General features: G+C 51.5%; 1 pseudogene; it reads right to left on the bottom strand.

Moving 5' to 3' along the window:
• Positions 1-567: 567 nt before the first annotated feature.
• LOC123595683 lies at positions 568-14,160 on the bottom strand (annotated as a pseudogene).
• Between the last annotated feature and the right edge of the window lie 2,968 nt (positions 14,161-17,128).

Below are 17,128 nucleotides of genomic sequence, written 5' to 3'. Positions count from 1 at the left end.
TAAGAGTCCAGCCTTAGACTCTTTCCAACCCAGATGAAAAGAGGGAAGGCAGGAGATGGAACAGGAGAAACTCTGTTTTCAGCTGGTTAAGTGCTTGACACAACTGCGCACTCCTAGCGGTCCGTCTGGACAAAAGAGGTAGAAATTAGCTCCCCAGACAAGAACCAGGCCGAAGGTTCCAGCACAGGGGTGGCAAACGAGGGCCTGCCGACCACATCCAGCCACCGCCGGGTCCTAGCAACAAAGGGTTATCGGCACACGGCCCCTCCCCTTAGTTATATACTGCCTATGGCTGGTTCTGTGCCCATCTTTGATTAGCATGAAGCTAGCTTACTCCTTACGTCTCAGTTAGTAAAAGCCTAAAATACTTCCTCTCGGGCTCTCCCCAGACCATACTCCTCTTCTAGACAGTGAGACGCACCTTCCCGCACACATACGTCGGGCAGGGACAGGACACTGGGAACTTAACGCAGACAGTGGCTAACAGCCTGCAGTTTTTCCGCGTGAAAGAATCATTTCTACTTTCTACAGTGGCTGTTAGCCTCTGCTCCACGCTGCTCCTCAGGATCACAACGTGAGCGTCTCCTCTGTGAGGACGGGGGCACTCAGCCGCTGTCTCTCATGTCCTACCTTATCTTCCACGGCAGCCATTCTTTCTTTCAGATGACGCTTCAGACGCTGGTCCGAGTCGTCAAGGAGTTGGTCGATAGTGTCTGAGAGACATTGATTAGTCTCGTCTTTCAGTTTTTCTCTCTGCCTTACCTGAAAGAGAAGACGCAGGCTTCAAGCCAAAGTGCGAACACCGGCTCAGGCGTGCGAATGACCAGCGGTGTGACCCACACGCACGCCGTCCTCGGCTGCCCCTTCCCACGGCACTCTTTGGCGTGCTTGTGCGTCACTGCCAGCACCGACCTAGCGGGGCACAGAAACGCAGGAACCTGCTTCCCAGGGGTCATCACTTAGCAGGTCCCTTTGTTTCTGGGAAACAAAACACGCATGGGCCCTCACGAATGTCCTCATTATTAGCTCTCAGATGGGCTCAGGAGGCAGATGCACATGCAGGAAAGAGCATATTCTTAAGGGGATCAGCTCATCTACACACGGGAGGAGGAATATTCCGGGGCGGAAACAGAAGCTCGGATCTGGCCTCAGGGGGAAAGAAATGAATCCATTGACAAAACCGAAAGATTAAAAAAAAAATCCACTTTGGGAAAGATTCAGTGGTGAGAAAGACTTTCACCTGTTTTTCGTGAAATTCACACATCTCCTGAACGTTTTGTAATGGAAACTTGTATTTACCTCAAGTAATTTCCGAACGTAACCGCAAGGTTCACGGGTCTGTGTTTTATAGAACTCTCATCGATCGTATGGTTTAAAAACTTGTTTCTACCGCATATCCTGAATTAACCCAAAACAGAAGCGGCGAGGACAGGCCGGCAGGATTCAGGGGCTCCTGCCGGGCGGAGGGCCGTGGGGTACGGAGTACACATGTGCCCTGCAGTCGGGGGGCCCAGGGAAGAGGAAGAGCCCACAGGACACACCCGCAGGCTAGGCAATGGACAGTCCCTCCAGGCTCGGGCTTCCTCATCTCTAAGCCACACCTGCTGGCACCTCTTTCCTTGGGAGCAGGCAACAGAAAGCACGACCACCACACCTCACACGCAGCAACGGCCATCACTTGGAAAAGACCCTGGCCACCCCACAAGAAGGGATCAGCACCCAAGTATTTTTCCAGCAAAGCAGCTTAAAAGTGTCCTTGGAATTGTCTCAGTTATAATAGAATCCTTATCTCAACACCTGTCCCTCCAAACTACCATACAGTCCTAAAGGCAATGAAGTGCTTCTCTAAGTAGGTGAGGTCGAATTCTCGGCCCAAGAGGCTAGCGTCTGGTTGTGCTCGCTTGTGTGCATGTGTCATGGCAGGCTGGGGTCGGCCGACACGAGCCGTCACGCTGGCATCAGAAGCCTCACTCCGCGGAAACTCATGTTTGATTCTCTGACCCCGAGGGCCAAGCACACGAGTTTCTGGTGTAAGTTAAGGGTGAGTGTTTTGAGTTTTCTGGTGAAAACAAAACCTGATGGCCTTGGATGGACGTCCCAAGGTGGGGAGGCTGCTGCCTGGTCTGTCTCCTGGGTGTTTCATGTTGACGTCCGACCAGCTCCCGCAGGGAAAATTCTCAGGGGATTCAAGGGACACGGGCCTCCCTTTCGTCAAGGCTCGATCACGCTATTCCTCTTCTTAGGAACATCTACCCCGACCTGTGCCTTTACACCTCAAGTAGAAATTCAGGATGTGGGGACCAAGGTCAGGCCCGTGACCTGATTTCAGGACCTCAGTGTCATGTCCTAAGGAAGGAGACCCCTCCTCTAGGCTGCCCTACCCCAGGCCGGTACCTCCGCTTTGGCCAAGGGACACCCACGAGGTCCCGCGTCAACCGTGAGTAGCTGCTAATGAGCTGGTGGGCACGGTGGGCTGTGCGGGTGCCTCCACCCCTAGGCGGCACTGCCTACGGGGCCCCAGCGTCCAGAGAACATTGTCCACAGGCTAGGAGTGTTCACTAGCATCCAACTCGCACAAGAGTCCACGGTACCCCTGACGGGATCGAGAAGGGGCCTGGCGTCCACATGGGGAGAAGTGGGCAACAAGGGACCACTCCCTACCCCCACACCCCCAGCCTGCGCCTCATCCTCAACCACTGCCAGGTGCGCGGCTGCTCCGCTCGGACACGTACCCGCTGCAGTTCTTGGTTCTTTTCCTCCAGCTGGGCCTCCATCTGGCGCAGCCTTTCCTCGATGTTGCCACGCCTCTGCTCGGCCTGTGGGCGACAGCGGGGTCAGAAGAGCTGGCTGCCCCACACCACACGCTGTGCCTACGCACGACATGCTGTGAGCGGCCTTCTGCCTGCTCACAGTCCCTACAGGCCTCATGCCTGCCAGTGGGAAGCAGTGGGCTTCCATGCTGGTGACCGGGGGTAGGCAATGGTCTCGTCCCCACCCCGGGTCCCGGATCCTTGGACGGTGCCTCGTCCCCCGGGAGACACCCCTGTCCACTCAGCACGGACAGGAGGAAGCAGCAAGCGGAAAGAGCAAACAGGCGTGCTGCCTTCCTAAGCTGGGAAGTTACTTCCAACAATTTAGCTTCCTCAGCAGCAGAGTGTCCAAAGACAAAGGGTCGGGCTACACGGCTGACCAGGAACAGGAGACAGGACAGGCGAGAAAAGAAACGGAGACTTGACATGCAGATCACCAAGGAGGAGAGGCTCTGTTGGAGCCTGGGCCTGTGGGCGCCCAATGCCGCCTGCCCGACTTGATGGCAGCCTTGAGGGTCATTATCCCGTGACGACCCCACCCCCTTCCCACTGGGACCCTCACTGCACTCGAACCGGTGACACAGAAGCACCGACAGGCTCCCTGCTACAGGTTCCCTCAGCCCAGGTTCTGGAAGGATGGACTGGCTGCCCAGTCACGGGCTCCCTAGTCCTGTGTGCATCACTCGATCCCAGCACCGACCACATCATATCTGGAAACTCCCTCTTCAACTGCTGCCTTCCTCTGTGGGTGGTGAGGGCTGTGAGAACTGGGAGGGCAGGGACTGTGTCGGGCACGTTCCTCGACTCTATTTGTGGAACCTCCGAGGGAATTCCTTAAAGATTTATTTCTTACAGGGGTGTCTGGGTGGCGCAGTCAGTCGGGTTCTGACTCTTGGCTTCAGCTCAGGTCATGACCTCAAGGTTTGGGCGTTCGAGCCCTGTGTCAGGCTCGGTGCTGATAGCATGGAGCCTACATGGCATTCTATCTCCTTCTTTCTGCCCCTCCCCTGCTCATGTATGTGCCCATGCTCGCTCTCTCTGTCTGTCTCAAAATAAATGAACATTTAAGAATGTTTCACATAAAAACGATTCTGTTTAAAAGAGGATAGGATTTTCTCATTTCTCGGAAAAATTCTATGCTTTTTTTGTTTTTTTTTTCCTTCGGTAAGCTCTACACCCAACGGGGAGCTCAGACTCATGACCCTGAGATCAAGAGTCCCAAGCTCCACTGACTGAGCCAGCCAGGCACCCCTGTCCTTCTCTTACCCAAGGCTACTATCTTGAGCTTTGAGTCGCTGACTTAACTCTGAAAAGCAGTGAGTCTTGGATGCAACCAACGGCAAACAGCACACGTCGGACAAAACCGGAGGGAACAAAACTGGGGATGATGCCTGCCGTTTGAAAAGCATTCCAATCTCAGACAAAGTAGCACCGAAACCAGATCTCAGCCGGTTCGTGGAATTTGGCACGCCGACGTTACCGGTGAGAGATGAGATACAAGAACGGACCGCCATGAAAATGACATTCCCACCATGGGACCCAGAAGGAAACGGGGGCCCCACCTTGCAGAGGGTGGCCACCCTCTGGGCCGGCTCGGCTTCCACCTCGGGCAGCGACTTGGCCTTCCTCGGGGTCTGCTGCAGCTTCCGCTCCGCCACCTCCAGGCGCTCTTGCAACTGGCGGTTTTGAGCCTCAGTCTAGGAAATGAAGGCAAAGCATCAAAGCGTAGCAAGTCTTCTCTCCGTTTCCATTTTCAATAAAGTGAAACAAAATCTAAATGCAGAGATCTACTGTTAGTTCTGACTGAAGCCAACAGTTTGGTAGGTGCTTCAGAGTAACCCTTTCCTTTCTGCAAGGAGTCACCCACTGCCTTGGTCCTCGTTTCACTACGCAAAACATGTCTTGCCCAACTCTTTGCTCTTCTTCAGTATCTTCAACAAAGTTCCCACACATTAAAGAAAACCCATCTTCTGGAGGAGCTTGCTCGTGCTTCCTGACCAGTTAAGGAGAGAAGGGTTCGGTCCTAACCCTTCGTAAACATATTTATACTGTGGTCCGAGGGCTCGCTACATAGGACATTCTGAGGTGGGCACATCAGCCAGCACAGAGCTTCTGAGAGCATGCCTGATGCCAGTTGAGTTCTTTTTGGAAGTGTACCATTATTCAACAAAAACACTCTCCCTCTTGACCAAAAACGCGGAAAACTTCAACGTGGAAAACATAGACACGAGATTTTTTGTTAAAGGACTTTTAGGGAAGCCGAGGTGGCTCAGTCGGTTAAGCGTCCACCTTCGGCTCAGGTCATGATCTCATAGCTCATGGGGTCAACCCCGCCTCGTGCTCTGTGCTGACAGCTCAGAGCCTGGAGCCTGCTTTGGATTCTGTGTCTCCCTCTCTCCCTCTCTGGCCCTCCACTGCTCATGCTCGCTCGCTCTCTCTCTCTCACTCTGGCTCCCTCTCTCAAAAATAATTAATAAAAGTGGAATGAAGTTCAACGAAACCAACGACCTGTCGATGCAGAGAGTCCTTCTTTGCGATCTCGTTTTCAAGTTTATCCTTGAGGTCGTGCAGAGAGGTGGCTTCCTGCTGTGCCCTGAGGCAGCGCTTCTCAAGGGTAGTGATCCTCTCTTGCATGTCTTCCTTCTGGGCCGTGGCCTACAGCAGGTATTTCAGAGGGAAAACAGGGAAAGAATCAGCGTACGCCACATTAACACACTCCAGACACAAAAACCGGGCGAAGTCCTCATTTTCCAAACAAACAGAAAAGTAGCATCCTCGGGGCACCTGGGTGGCTCAGCCGGTGTCGCTTTGTGAGTTGGCGCCCCGCGTCAGGCTCTGTGCCGACAGTGCGGAGGCTGCTCGGGATTCTGACCAGTTACCCAGGCTTATTCTTTCCCATGTGTTCAAAGACAAACGGATAATAGAGCCTCCCGGAAGTCACAACCTCGGTTGCCTCCGGACACCGTTGAGCTTTGCACACAACAGCGACTTGCCTCTGGAGGCACACACCATGAGACAACCATCCTTTTTCCGGGGAAAAGGTGGATGAAATCTCATCCAATGACCACAAAGTTGAAGCAGCAGGGTTAACAAATGGAAGCCAAACTCCACCTTTCATATAACTGGAAGTCATCTTCTATAGCCTAACCCTGTAACAACATTGTATCCCATGCTATCTGACACTGCAAATGGAACCAGGACGTCCTGCCCTGCGTTTCTTGTCCACCACCCGAAGGATTCCTCCTCCAGCCCTCCGTGTTTACTAAGCAATTTATGTCAGCAGGCTCAAGAGTGAAAGTGATGAGTCCTAAGAAATGATTTTCTGAATTCTCTGCATATTGAACTCTGCTGAGGGGTCTCTCCCCACCTTTGCCAAACAACAACTTCACTGAACGGGTTATATAATTTCTGCAAATACTTTTGTTTTAAATTCTGACACGACCTCACCCACACTAAGGTACTAAACAGACTGCTCGTGCACGTACACCCTCGAGGGTCTGACAGGGTCTTCCCGAGGTGGCACTGCCGGGCTGGGGGTGGGGTGTGCGGGGACTGTCTGCAAAGGGCAGCTCACAGTGACAGGAGGAGGCACAGAGAAACCATCCTACCCTTACTAGTTTCTGTGACAATGATCAGATTCCCATCGACGACCACACGTGCAGAAGCGGCCGCACTCCTCCATGACCTTACACCGGGACCAGCGGGCTGCCCCTCGCTCACTCTGACCGCCACGACCAGGAGCACGGAACCCCCGGGAGGAGGGCAGGGCGGCAGAGGCGGCCGTGACGGCCCCTCGGCAGAGCCGCCCTCGCACGGTCGTGCCCCCGGAAGCGACCTGGCAGCACCACGCTGGTTCCTACGTGCCGAGTGTGTTCCCAAAACGGACCGAGAGCACGGCATGGGCCGAGCTCAGGTGGCCCACACTCCACACCCGAGGCCACTCCGCCGCCTGCCCGCCAGGCCTCTGCAGGGGAGAGCCCAGGGAGGACAGATGCCACCACGCAGACGGGGAGGCAGCCCGCCCAGGCCCCGGAGTCACGTCCCGTTCTGCTGCTACTTCTACCAAACTCCAAACGTTCAAAACCCGTGGGAGACGAAGGACACGCTGGGCAAGGCCGAACCAAACACCCCACGTTTGGCTCGACGACGGCGTGGCCACTTCAACTGACACTCACTTCACGGACATCTCTTTGTAATATGGTGTTCATTGCTTCCGAAAGGATGAGGTCTTTCCTGGAGACGTCCAGGTCCTCTTCCAGCTTGGCCACGAGAGTGCACAGGGTAGCCAGGAGCTCTTTCATCTGGCTCTGCACCTTTGAAACTCAGAAAGGGAAGCAACGTGTGAGGGCCCCCACTGCTAGTCTTCATATGTTGTTTTAAAAACAATGGATAAAAAGGAAACCCCCTCCAACCAAATCCTGGGATGAGGTCTGGAGCTGAACTCTGCGTGTGGCCCCTAATTCTTCTTCTACGAAACTACACCCCTCCAGTGCCACACGTAACTGCTCTCTTACCTGGAAAAACAAAGGGATTGAGTTTGTACACAGAGGTGTTTCGTTAGTCCTTACTATACAGTTACCCTAAGATCCCCTTCGCCTCAAATAACATGACAGAATGCTGGGAAGGGTTTTCACGGATGCTCCTGTTCACAAACTTGCCTGTTAACCGCTTTCAATTTTACATGGGAGACAAATCTTCCCCGAAAGAAATTACATTATGCAATTTGTACTAGCCAATCGATACACACAACATTGCCACCAACTACTGCTTTTTGACCATACAGACCTGTCTTCTTACAAGAATTCGAGAAGATGAAAAGGAAACTCCAGTCACACAAACACACAAAGTGTGCCCACAACACACAGCATGTGCACAAATTGAGGACCGCCGTGGCTAGGCACACCGTTTCAGCCTCGGTCTTGTCCTTCTCCAATATGGAGTTGAGCACCTTGAGCACCTCCGCCTCACTGGACACGCCGGCCGGAGGCTTCGCCTGTCGCCGTATGACTGTTTTTTGAAGAGCTCTCTCGTGCCTGGAGACGAGCAACTCCAAATGTTCCAGCAGCAGCTGGCGGGAGAGGCAAAAGGAAAACCGTGTTTCAAGAACACCTTCAATTCCGGGCCTCAAGGTCACCAAATGCAAAACCAAGTCTGAATCCCTTCAATTCAGTTCCCAGGTAGGGAGCCACCCCCTCGAATGTGTTAAAATAGCCTTACTCCTCCTCACGGATCAAACAAGGTTTGAGAACAATAGGTCCCGGCCAACTCCACGGGGACACGTGGACAAGGGGAGCGAATGGTGTCCTGTGTTTAAAGACACTGGCAGTGCGCCTACTGACCCTGGTGTTGTTTCTCTCCGCCTTCAGGTTGGCGATCTCCTCCTCTCTCTGCACGAGCTGCTCCCTGCAGGTGTGGAGCTCTGCAGCGAGAGCTGCACACTCCTGGGGTCGGCGAGGGGACAAAAGTGGAGAGACACAGGGGGTCTTTACCAGAGCACACCAGGCCTCCGTGGCCCTCCAGAGTCCCAGCACCCACCACCCTCAAGTAGCATCACACACACCAGTCCCCTCCTCACCACCCACAGGAGTCCCGGGGATTTTCGGAGGGACCGACACTCAAGGGGACAGACATTTTCAGGTGCCTGGCAGGTCTAGGACTCAGGAACTCTGCTGACTCGGGAGCAACAGGCCGAGAAGCCTCCTGCCCGTCCCCGGCCTCTGGCCTCGTCTGGCAAGCAGGCTTGTGGAGCGGCAGTGGGGAAAGGCTGACGGTACTCAAAAGCTGCTGTCTTAGCCTGAACACCTGGCTCAATCAGACTCAACCATACCCAATGGACTTTTCACAAAGGATGGTAGGACTCTTGGCGAAAGGGCGAGTTTACGACTTCTTTCCTTAGTCAAGCAGGAAATCTTAGGGAGGAAGGGTTTCTGAGGAGAGTGATGCCAGGGCCCACCACCCCGCGTGGGGCTTCTCTCTCGCCAATACTGGGCGCCCGACCAGGACATGGCGTACAGGTGGGCTCCAAGGAGGTGGACGCACACTCTGCAGTCAGTCGAGCGCAGAGCCCGGTACAGGGCTCAATCCGTGAACCATGACATCATGACCTGAGCTGAAACCAAGAGTCAGACGCTTAACGCCCTGAGACACCCAGGCGCCCCAGAGCTTTTGTCTCTGTAGGACAAATGAGGGGATAAGGTTTACTTATCAACTGACATTCCAAAGAGAGAGTGGTTGATTTCAGCAATTCTAGAAAATCCAAGTACAAACTGGTGACATACTTCAAGTTCCTTCATAAATCAGCCCTTTCCAAATCAACGGGAATGTTACCACAGAACTGACCACGTTCCTTGCAATCTGACTTGACAAGGTGAACCCACAGAAGCCTATCTGATCCTTGATGTAGGACTGTGCAGGCCCATTTCTATGTGGGGATTTTTGTTCCAATAAATACATTGGAAACTTTTCTGGAGATGTGTGACGTTTGGCAAGACTGGCAGATGAGCTGAGCAGCTACGAAGTATCAAAACTAGTAAGTAAAAGGGAGGCCAGGAGTGCATGAAATATACGCAGATAGTAGGCTATGAGAGCATTTCCTATCGGGAAAACATACACAAACCTACTCTCACAAGATAAAACGTATCATCTTGCACACAGAAACTGACCGTACCTACATGGTGCCATTTGCAGTCAAGAGAAAGGCAAACAAACGTGGAGACGCAGGATTAAGTCCTAACCGCATCACACGAGCTGTAGCAGACGCTGTCCTCTGGGGGAAGTGTGCACCACCTCCTGTTGCTATTGAGGTCCCCTCAAGTGTTGCACGAATCCACAAATCTGCTACTCGGCTCTTGGTAAGCACTTCCTTTCTCCAGTAAATCAAGCACCACAGGAAAAGTGATTTCTCAGGGTTCCTGCGTCATTTTCGCCGTGTTAAGGGCAATACCATGAACCTGAATTACAGCCTGGGACCCGTTTGAAGTGTCCCCAGGGATGCTGGACGTGCTCCCGCGATGCAGAGAAGACTCGTGGTATGACAAGAAAAGGCTGAATGGCCTGACATGTACCGAGGTCCACAGCTGCAGCTGCCAGCCGGCCAGCGTGAGGACCACGGAGGCACAAAGAAAGGGAAATTCTCGAAGCTCTCGTTGCAGCTACCCCAGCCCATGCAAAAACCTGGTGCTATTTGTGAGACATCTTTGTGTCTCGCGTGGAAGATGTGGCATCTCTGTGGATGTAGGACTGCTGTGAGACGGGCACACCTGCAGACTCAACTCAAACTGCAAGACAAGTGAAGACCTGACATCACGACGTAAGGCAGAAGGAAGGGAAGGATCGAAAACTGGCACATTTCACTGCAGGCACAGGATAGCTTGGTGCTTTTAGAAAGGGGTTTGGCTTTTAAAATGGTCCAGACGATAGGAGAAGCAGCTTCTACCACGAAGAGGAAGCACACGGTTTCCCAGACGCCCCAGAGAAGATTGCAGAGAAGAAGGAACTACCATCCACCGCATGTCGACCTCTCCAACACAAAAAGTGAAAACCCAAGAAAATCAGTTGAGGAGACCATGGCTGCCTGCACAGGTTTTTCGTGCAGAAGGAGGTGCCCCGTCGGGGGGAAAATGCCACAAACGACATTTATTCACGAGAAAGACAAGTGAGCACCAAGATGTTGGGTGGGAAGGGGTGAAGCAGCTACCGACCGAGCGGATACAGGCGGGGGTGTGATCAGGGCGGCTGGCCCTGTGCAGGAAGCTCACCCCAGGGTCCTGAAGGCAACAAGTCCCAGTGGCCAGTGGTCTGGCTGCACAGCCAGAGCCCTTGCCCCGGACCAGTTCCATCCCGGCTCTGTCCCTCAACTCAGGAAGCACGCTGAAAGCAAGGGACTGTCCTCCAAAGTTCTTCTGACATCGGACAAAGTCCTGGCCACCCAGAACCCCACGGGTCACCACCAATCGTGTCTTGGCGGCTCACTCGCTCCGGAGCGCAGCGGGTCTCAGTCAGCCTGCGGACCAGGGGCCACGAGGATCTGTGAGGCTCATGACACAGGCACTTTACAAGAAGGACAGTCAATGCTACCAAAGAGAACCGCCACAGAGGGAACATTATGAAAGTCAGGAAGATGCCAAGGGACGTTACAAAACACTCTGGGAAAACCATCAAGCCCAACACAATCAAGAAATCCCTGCTAGAGATGACTGTCCATACGACGTGCGTGATTTCCAGGACCTATGACACAGCCAATCAGGAAACTCATGAATGAGACTGTGCATATGGCAAAAAGAAAAAGAAAAAGAGTTGGGGGATGCAGGGATTCAAAAGGCGTATCCTACAGAAGGTCACGCGCACAGAGAAAAGCCCAGAGGAGGTCACAGAAGAAGACAGCACAGAGAGGAGATCTGGCGAAGCAGACGGAGGGCGAGGAAGGCGGCATGGAAGTGTCATCGCTGGAAAGCACGCTGCCACCAGGAGTGATCCGGCAGAGTCTCGGCTCCTTTCCCACATGGACCCTTCCACGACAAGGGCGCTGGGACTAAAGCCAGCCAGCCGTCTACGGAAACATTGGCCAGGAACAGAAAGGCCCTTCTGGAAAGCTGCACAGACAGTGCCCGCCTCCACCCCCATACGTATCGCCGGGCCCCAAGGCCCAAGCCTGCCCCAGCTAGCGGGTCCCCCCCACCCCATGCAGGTCTGCATATCAGCACATTTGTGAGGACCCACCCCCACTTTCCAGACAGCAAATCCTCACCAAGGTGCTCAGTGAACCACTTCGCCTGCCATGCACACGTCTGTGCGTGAAAATCGAGGGAGCATGCAGCCAGGCCGCCCGGGGCGCATGTGTGTCACCACCACCTAAGCGTTCATCAGGAGGAACATCGTGTGCGAGAACTGTGTGCACTCGGACAGCCTATCCTCACACGGGCATAAGGGCAGTAAGATCTGACAGAAAACGAATAACGTGTTGTTCCATAACCTGGCTTTCCAAACATGACATTTCCTTCTGGCAGGCCTCTCTCTGTCCCCGCCCAGAGAAGATGCCTCTCAGCCTACTATCACAGGCTGTCTTTGTAATGTAACAATGTGTCCAGGCTGTATTAGGAATAGGGCTGTAAAACTGCAGGCTAGCAAAGCTTTGTAACCATTCATTCCCCCGTGTATCTCCTAGGCCATGACGAAGCAATCGTACTGATTACACCAGGCCATCATGAAGCATTCACCCTTCACTGGTAACGCATGAATTGTGACATCCGTGAATACACAGGAATCTTTCCAATTCCTCCCATTCCGGACGCATAGTGCTAATGATACACGTAACAACAGCGTAGTGTGTCACCTGAGGCAGCACTGATGTGGGTTCTGATAGACAATTCATTCTAGAAACAAACGGAGAATACACTTAGGGATCAATACAGCGCAGAGCTGTGCACCTATTTCCCTGTGACGTAAAACTGTTTCTCTCGATTACTTGACTCGAGGAATAGAGTATAGAACACATACAAGACACAGGTGCTAATGCACTGTTTTTGTTTCTACTCAGGTTACTGGACAACAGGAGAGTTTGAACAGTTAAGTGTTCTGGGGACCAAACGTTATACACGGATTTTCAATCGTGGGCAGGGTGGAACCCCGAACACCAAGTTGTTCCACGGTCAGCTCTACTCATCCTTGGGGAAGAACGAAGCAAGCACGACCTTTGTGAACAACAGAAAAGAGTAAACTAGAAATAGATTTTCTGTTTTAATTTTTTAATGTCATTCTTTATTTCTTAGAGACGGAGAGCAGCAGGGGACGGGCAGAGTGAGAGGGAGACAAGGAATTGAAAGCAGACTCCAGGCTCTGGGCTGTCAGCTCAGAGCCCGTCTCGGGGGTTACCTCGCCAAGAAAAAGTTCATGACGGGGCCAAAGTCAGCCGCTTAACTGACTGAGCAACCTAGGAGCAGAAAAGGAGAAGTTTAGACGGTCCTCGTACACAAGGCATACGTGTTTCCCCAAAGGAGTCAGTGACCAAGTTGCTCGGCAACACCCGGCACTAAGGGCCAGCAGGCAGGACACAGATTCAGAAAGAAAGGCCGTCTTCTCAGAGAGCGAGGCGTATTGTACACGGATGGGGCAGGACGCCAGCATCTCTGCACAGCAGGAAGCGCCCCCCGCCCCACAGCCAAGCTGCTGCGAGGTGAGTGGGGCCGGCGCAGGGAAGACCGCAGGACTCGGGCCCTCCCCGAGTCCACCCAAGTGATGACAGGGTACAGATCTCCAGAGACCTCACAGATGGCTTCTGAGACAGGCAAGCTCCACGCCACAGGACCCACGGACCAGCAGGGAGAGGGAAGAGCAGGAAAGAGGCAAAGCCATCTCCCTGGCTTCTGACCACCGGACCAGGGAGCAAGCTGCTCTGTTCCCAGGAGGAGGCACAGGTGTGGGGAGGAGGGTGGTGGCCCGTGTGGAGCTCAAGAGCCCACAGTCCGCCCAGATGGAGCTTCACTACGAGGTGCTTGGAAAGGCGTCCGGGAGACAGAGTGGGGTGCATGAACACAGGGCAGCCGAACCTCCCAAGGAAAACCGCCTCCCCGAGTCTGACCCACGCCGACCCATGGGACAAAACGGCCATCCTGCGGCCGCACTGTGCACACGTTCCTCCTATTCCACCGAACCACACACTCCCATGCCCTTCTATTGCTCTCCGTAAAACCACATACGTCTCTGGGCGAGGTAACTGCAGCACATAGCGTTCAGCACCTAGTACAGTGCCTGCCACGCTCTCCAGAACAGGTGAATGCTTTAGTGTACGCCTTGTACCCACACACGTAAATATTACACACGCTGCTTTTACACATTACGTAGTTCTGTAAAGGATATAAAGACGCACACTGTCCTGTGCTTTATGTGATGGGTGATGTGAGGGGCTTGTACCTGTTGCCTAAAGCACGAATCTTAGAGCTCAACCCACACGATAGAAGGAGCCACTCTACCCAATGACGTCCACACTGCATCCATTCTTGTCTCCTCCCCCAACCCACTATCCACACAGAACCAGCACCAGCTTTCAAAAAATTCAACAACATCATGCCGGTCCTGCCCCCTGAGGACACAACGACCCCAGGCCCTTATCTGAAAACCCAACTCCTTACGGGGTAGGTTCTGTCCCAACACCAGCTGCCCGGTGCCTCACCTGGCTCCGCTTCCGCTTCCATCGCTCACAACAAAGCCAAGCTCCTCCTTGACCCCGGCCTTTGGCCTCGGAGTCAGACTGCTGGGAGAGTGCTCGGTCAGCCTCAGCTCCCGAGCGACCTCTCCGGAAAAGGCCTTTCCGGAAGCACAGTGCGCAAGTAAGCGACATTTCCTCCTAACCCCTTCACTCATCCAGATACACTCTTCTCAGATGTGCCTCCACCACCGTCTCCGAGGAGCACAGCAGCCAGAGCCTGGCGACCACAATGGTGCAGAGTCACAAAAGGGCTCAACAAGGGTGGGTGGTTGTGTCTCTGCAGATGATTCGGGTGCACCAACACAGAAGCCCTTTTTGGGGGGGCTACACTGTACACATACAGACATCATAAGGACTCTAAACCCATATCTTTCTATAATAACACTGAATGTAAATGGACCAAATGCGCCAACCAAAAGACACAGGGTATCAGAATGGATAAAAAACCAAGACCCATCTATGTGCTGTCTACAAGAGACTCATTTTAGCCCTGAGGACACCTTTAGATTGAGAGTGAGGGGATGGAGAACTATTTATCATGCTACTGGAAGCCAAAAGAAAGCTGGAGTAGCCATACTTATATCAGACAAACTAGACTTTCAATCAAAGGCTGTAACAAGAGATGAAGAAGGGCATTTTATAATAATTACAGGGCCTATCCATCAGGAAGAGCTAACAATTATAAATGTCTATGCGCCGAATACAGGAGCCCCCAAATATAGAAAACAATTCCTCATAAACATGAGCAACCTTATTGATAAGAATGTGGTCATTGCAGGGGACTTTAACACTCCACTTACAGAAATGGATAGATCATCTAGACACACGGTCAATAAAGAAACAAGGGCCCTGAACGATACATTGGATCAGATGGACTTGACACATCTATTTAGAACTCTGCATCCCAAAGCAACAGAATATACTTTCTTCTCGAGTGCACATGGAACTTTCTCCAAGATACGTCATATACTGGGTCACAAAACAGCCCTTCATAAGTATACAAGAATTGAAATTGTACCATGCATGCTGTCAGACCACAAGGCTATGAAGCTTGAAATGAACCACAGGAAAAAGTCTGGAAAACCTCCCAAAGCATGGAGGTTAAAGAACACCCTACTAAAGAATGAGTGGGTCGACCAGGCAATTAGAGAAGAAATTGACAAATATACGGAAACAAACGAAAAAGAAAATACAACAATCCAAACGCTTTGGGATGCAGCGAAGGCAGTCCTGAGAGGAAAATACGTTGCGATCCAGGCCTATCTCCAGAAACAAGAGAAATCCCAAATACAAAATCTAACAGCACACCTAAAGGAAATAGAAGCAGAACAGCAAAGGCAGCCTAAACCCAGCAGAAGAGGAGAAATAAGAAAGATCAGAGCAGAAATAAACAATATAGAATCTAAAAAAAACTGTAGAGCAGATCAACGAAACCAAGAGTTGGTTTTTTGAAAAGATAAACAAGGGGTGCCTGGGTGGTGCAGTCGGTTAAGCGTCCGACTTCAGCCAGGTCACGATCTCGCGGTCTGTGAGTTCGAGCCCCGCGTCAGGCTCTGGGCTGATGGCTCGGAGCCTGGAGCCTGTTTCCGATTCTGTGTCTCCCTCTCTCTCTGCCCCTCCCCCGTTCATGCTCTGTCTCTCTCTGTCCCAAAAATAAATAAACGTTGAAAAAAAAAATTGAAAAGATAAACAAAATTGACAAACCTCTAGCCAGGCTTCTCAAAAAGAAAAGGGAGATGACCCAAATAGATAAAATCATGAATGAAAAGGGAATTATTACAACCAATCCCTCAGAGATACAAACAATTCTCAGGGAATACTATGAAAACTTATATGCCAACACATTGGACAACCTAGAAGAAATGGACAAATTCCTAAACACGCACACTCTTCCAAAACTCAATCAGGAGGAAAGAGAAAGCTTGAGCAGACCCATCACCAGCGAAGAAATTGAATCGGTTATCAAAAATCTCCCAACAAATAAGAGTCCAGGACCAGATGGCTTCCCAGGGGAGTTCTACCAGACGTTTAAAGCAGAGATAATACCTATCCTTCTCAAGCTATGCCAAGAAATAGAAAGGGAAGGAAAACTTCCAGACTCATTCTATGAAGCCAGTATTACTTTGATTCCTAAACCAGACAGAGACCCAGTAAAAAAAGAGAACTACAGGCCAATATCCCTGATGAATATGGATGCAAGAATTCTCAATAAGATACTAGCAAATCGAATTCAACAGCATATAAAAAGAATTACCCACCATGATTAAGTGGGATTCATTCCTGGGATGCAGGGCTGGTTCAACATTCGCAAATCAAACAACGTGATACATCACAGTAAGGAAAGAAAAGATAAGAACCATATGAGCCTGTCAATCGATGCAGAAAAGGCCTTTGACAAAATTCAGCACCCTTTCCTAATAAAAACCCTGGAGAAAGTCGGGATAGAAGGAACATACTTAAAGATCATAAAAGCCATTTATGAAAAGCCCACAGCTAACATCATCCTCAATGGGGAAAAAATGAGAGCTTTTTCCCTGAGATCGGGAACGCGACGGGGATGCCCACTCTCAACGCTGTTGTTTAACATAGTGTTGGAAGTTCTAGCATCAGCAATCAGACAACAAAAGGAAATCAAAGGCATCCAAATTGGCAAAGATGAAGTCAAGCTTTCCCTTTTTGCAGATGACATGATACTATACATGGAAAATCTGATAGACTCCCCCAAAAGTCTGCTAGGACTGATACTGAATTCGGCAAAGTTGCAGGATGCAAAATCAATGTACAGAAATCAGTTGCATTCTTATACACTAACAATGAAGCAACGGAAAGACAAATAAAGAAGCTGATCCCATTCACAATTGCACCAAGAAGCATAAAATACCTAGGAATAACTCTAACCAAAGATGTAAAAGATCTGTATGCTGAAAACTATAGAAAGCTTATGAAGGTAATTGAAGAAGATATGAAGAAATGGAAAGACATTCCGTGCTCATGGATTGGAAGAATAAATATTGTCAAAGTGTCAATACTACCCAAAGCTATCTACACATTCAATGCAATCCCAATGAAAATTGCAGCAGCATTCTTCTCGAAACTAGAACAAGCAATCCTAAAA

This window comes from Leopardus geoffroyi, assembly GCF_018350155.1.
Source record: "Leopardus geoffroyi isolate Oge1 chromosome D3 unlocalized genomic scaffold, O.geoffroyi_Oge1_pat1.0 chrD3_random_Un_scaffold_47, whole genome shotgun sequence".
Classification (NCBI taxonomy): Eukaryota; Metazoa; Chordata; class Mammalia; order Carnivora; family Felidae; genus Leopardus; species Leopardus geoffroyi.
The sequence above is the reverse complement of the archived record's forward strand: the minus strand, read 5'-3'. Positions and strand labels throughout refer to the sequence as shown.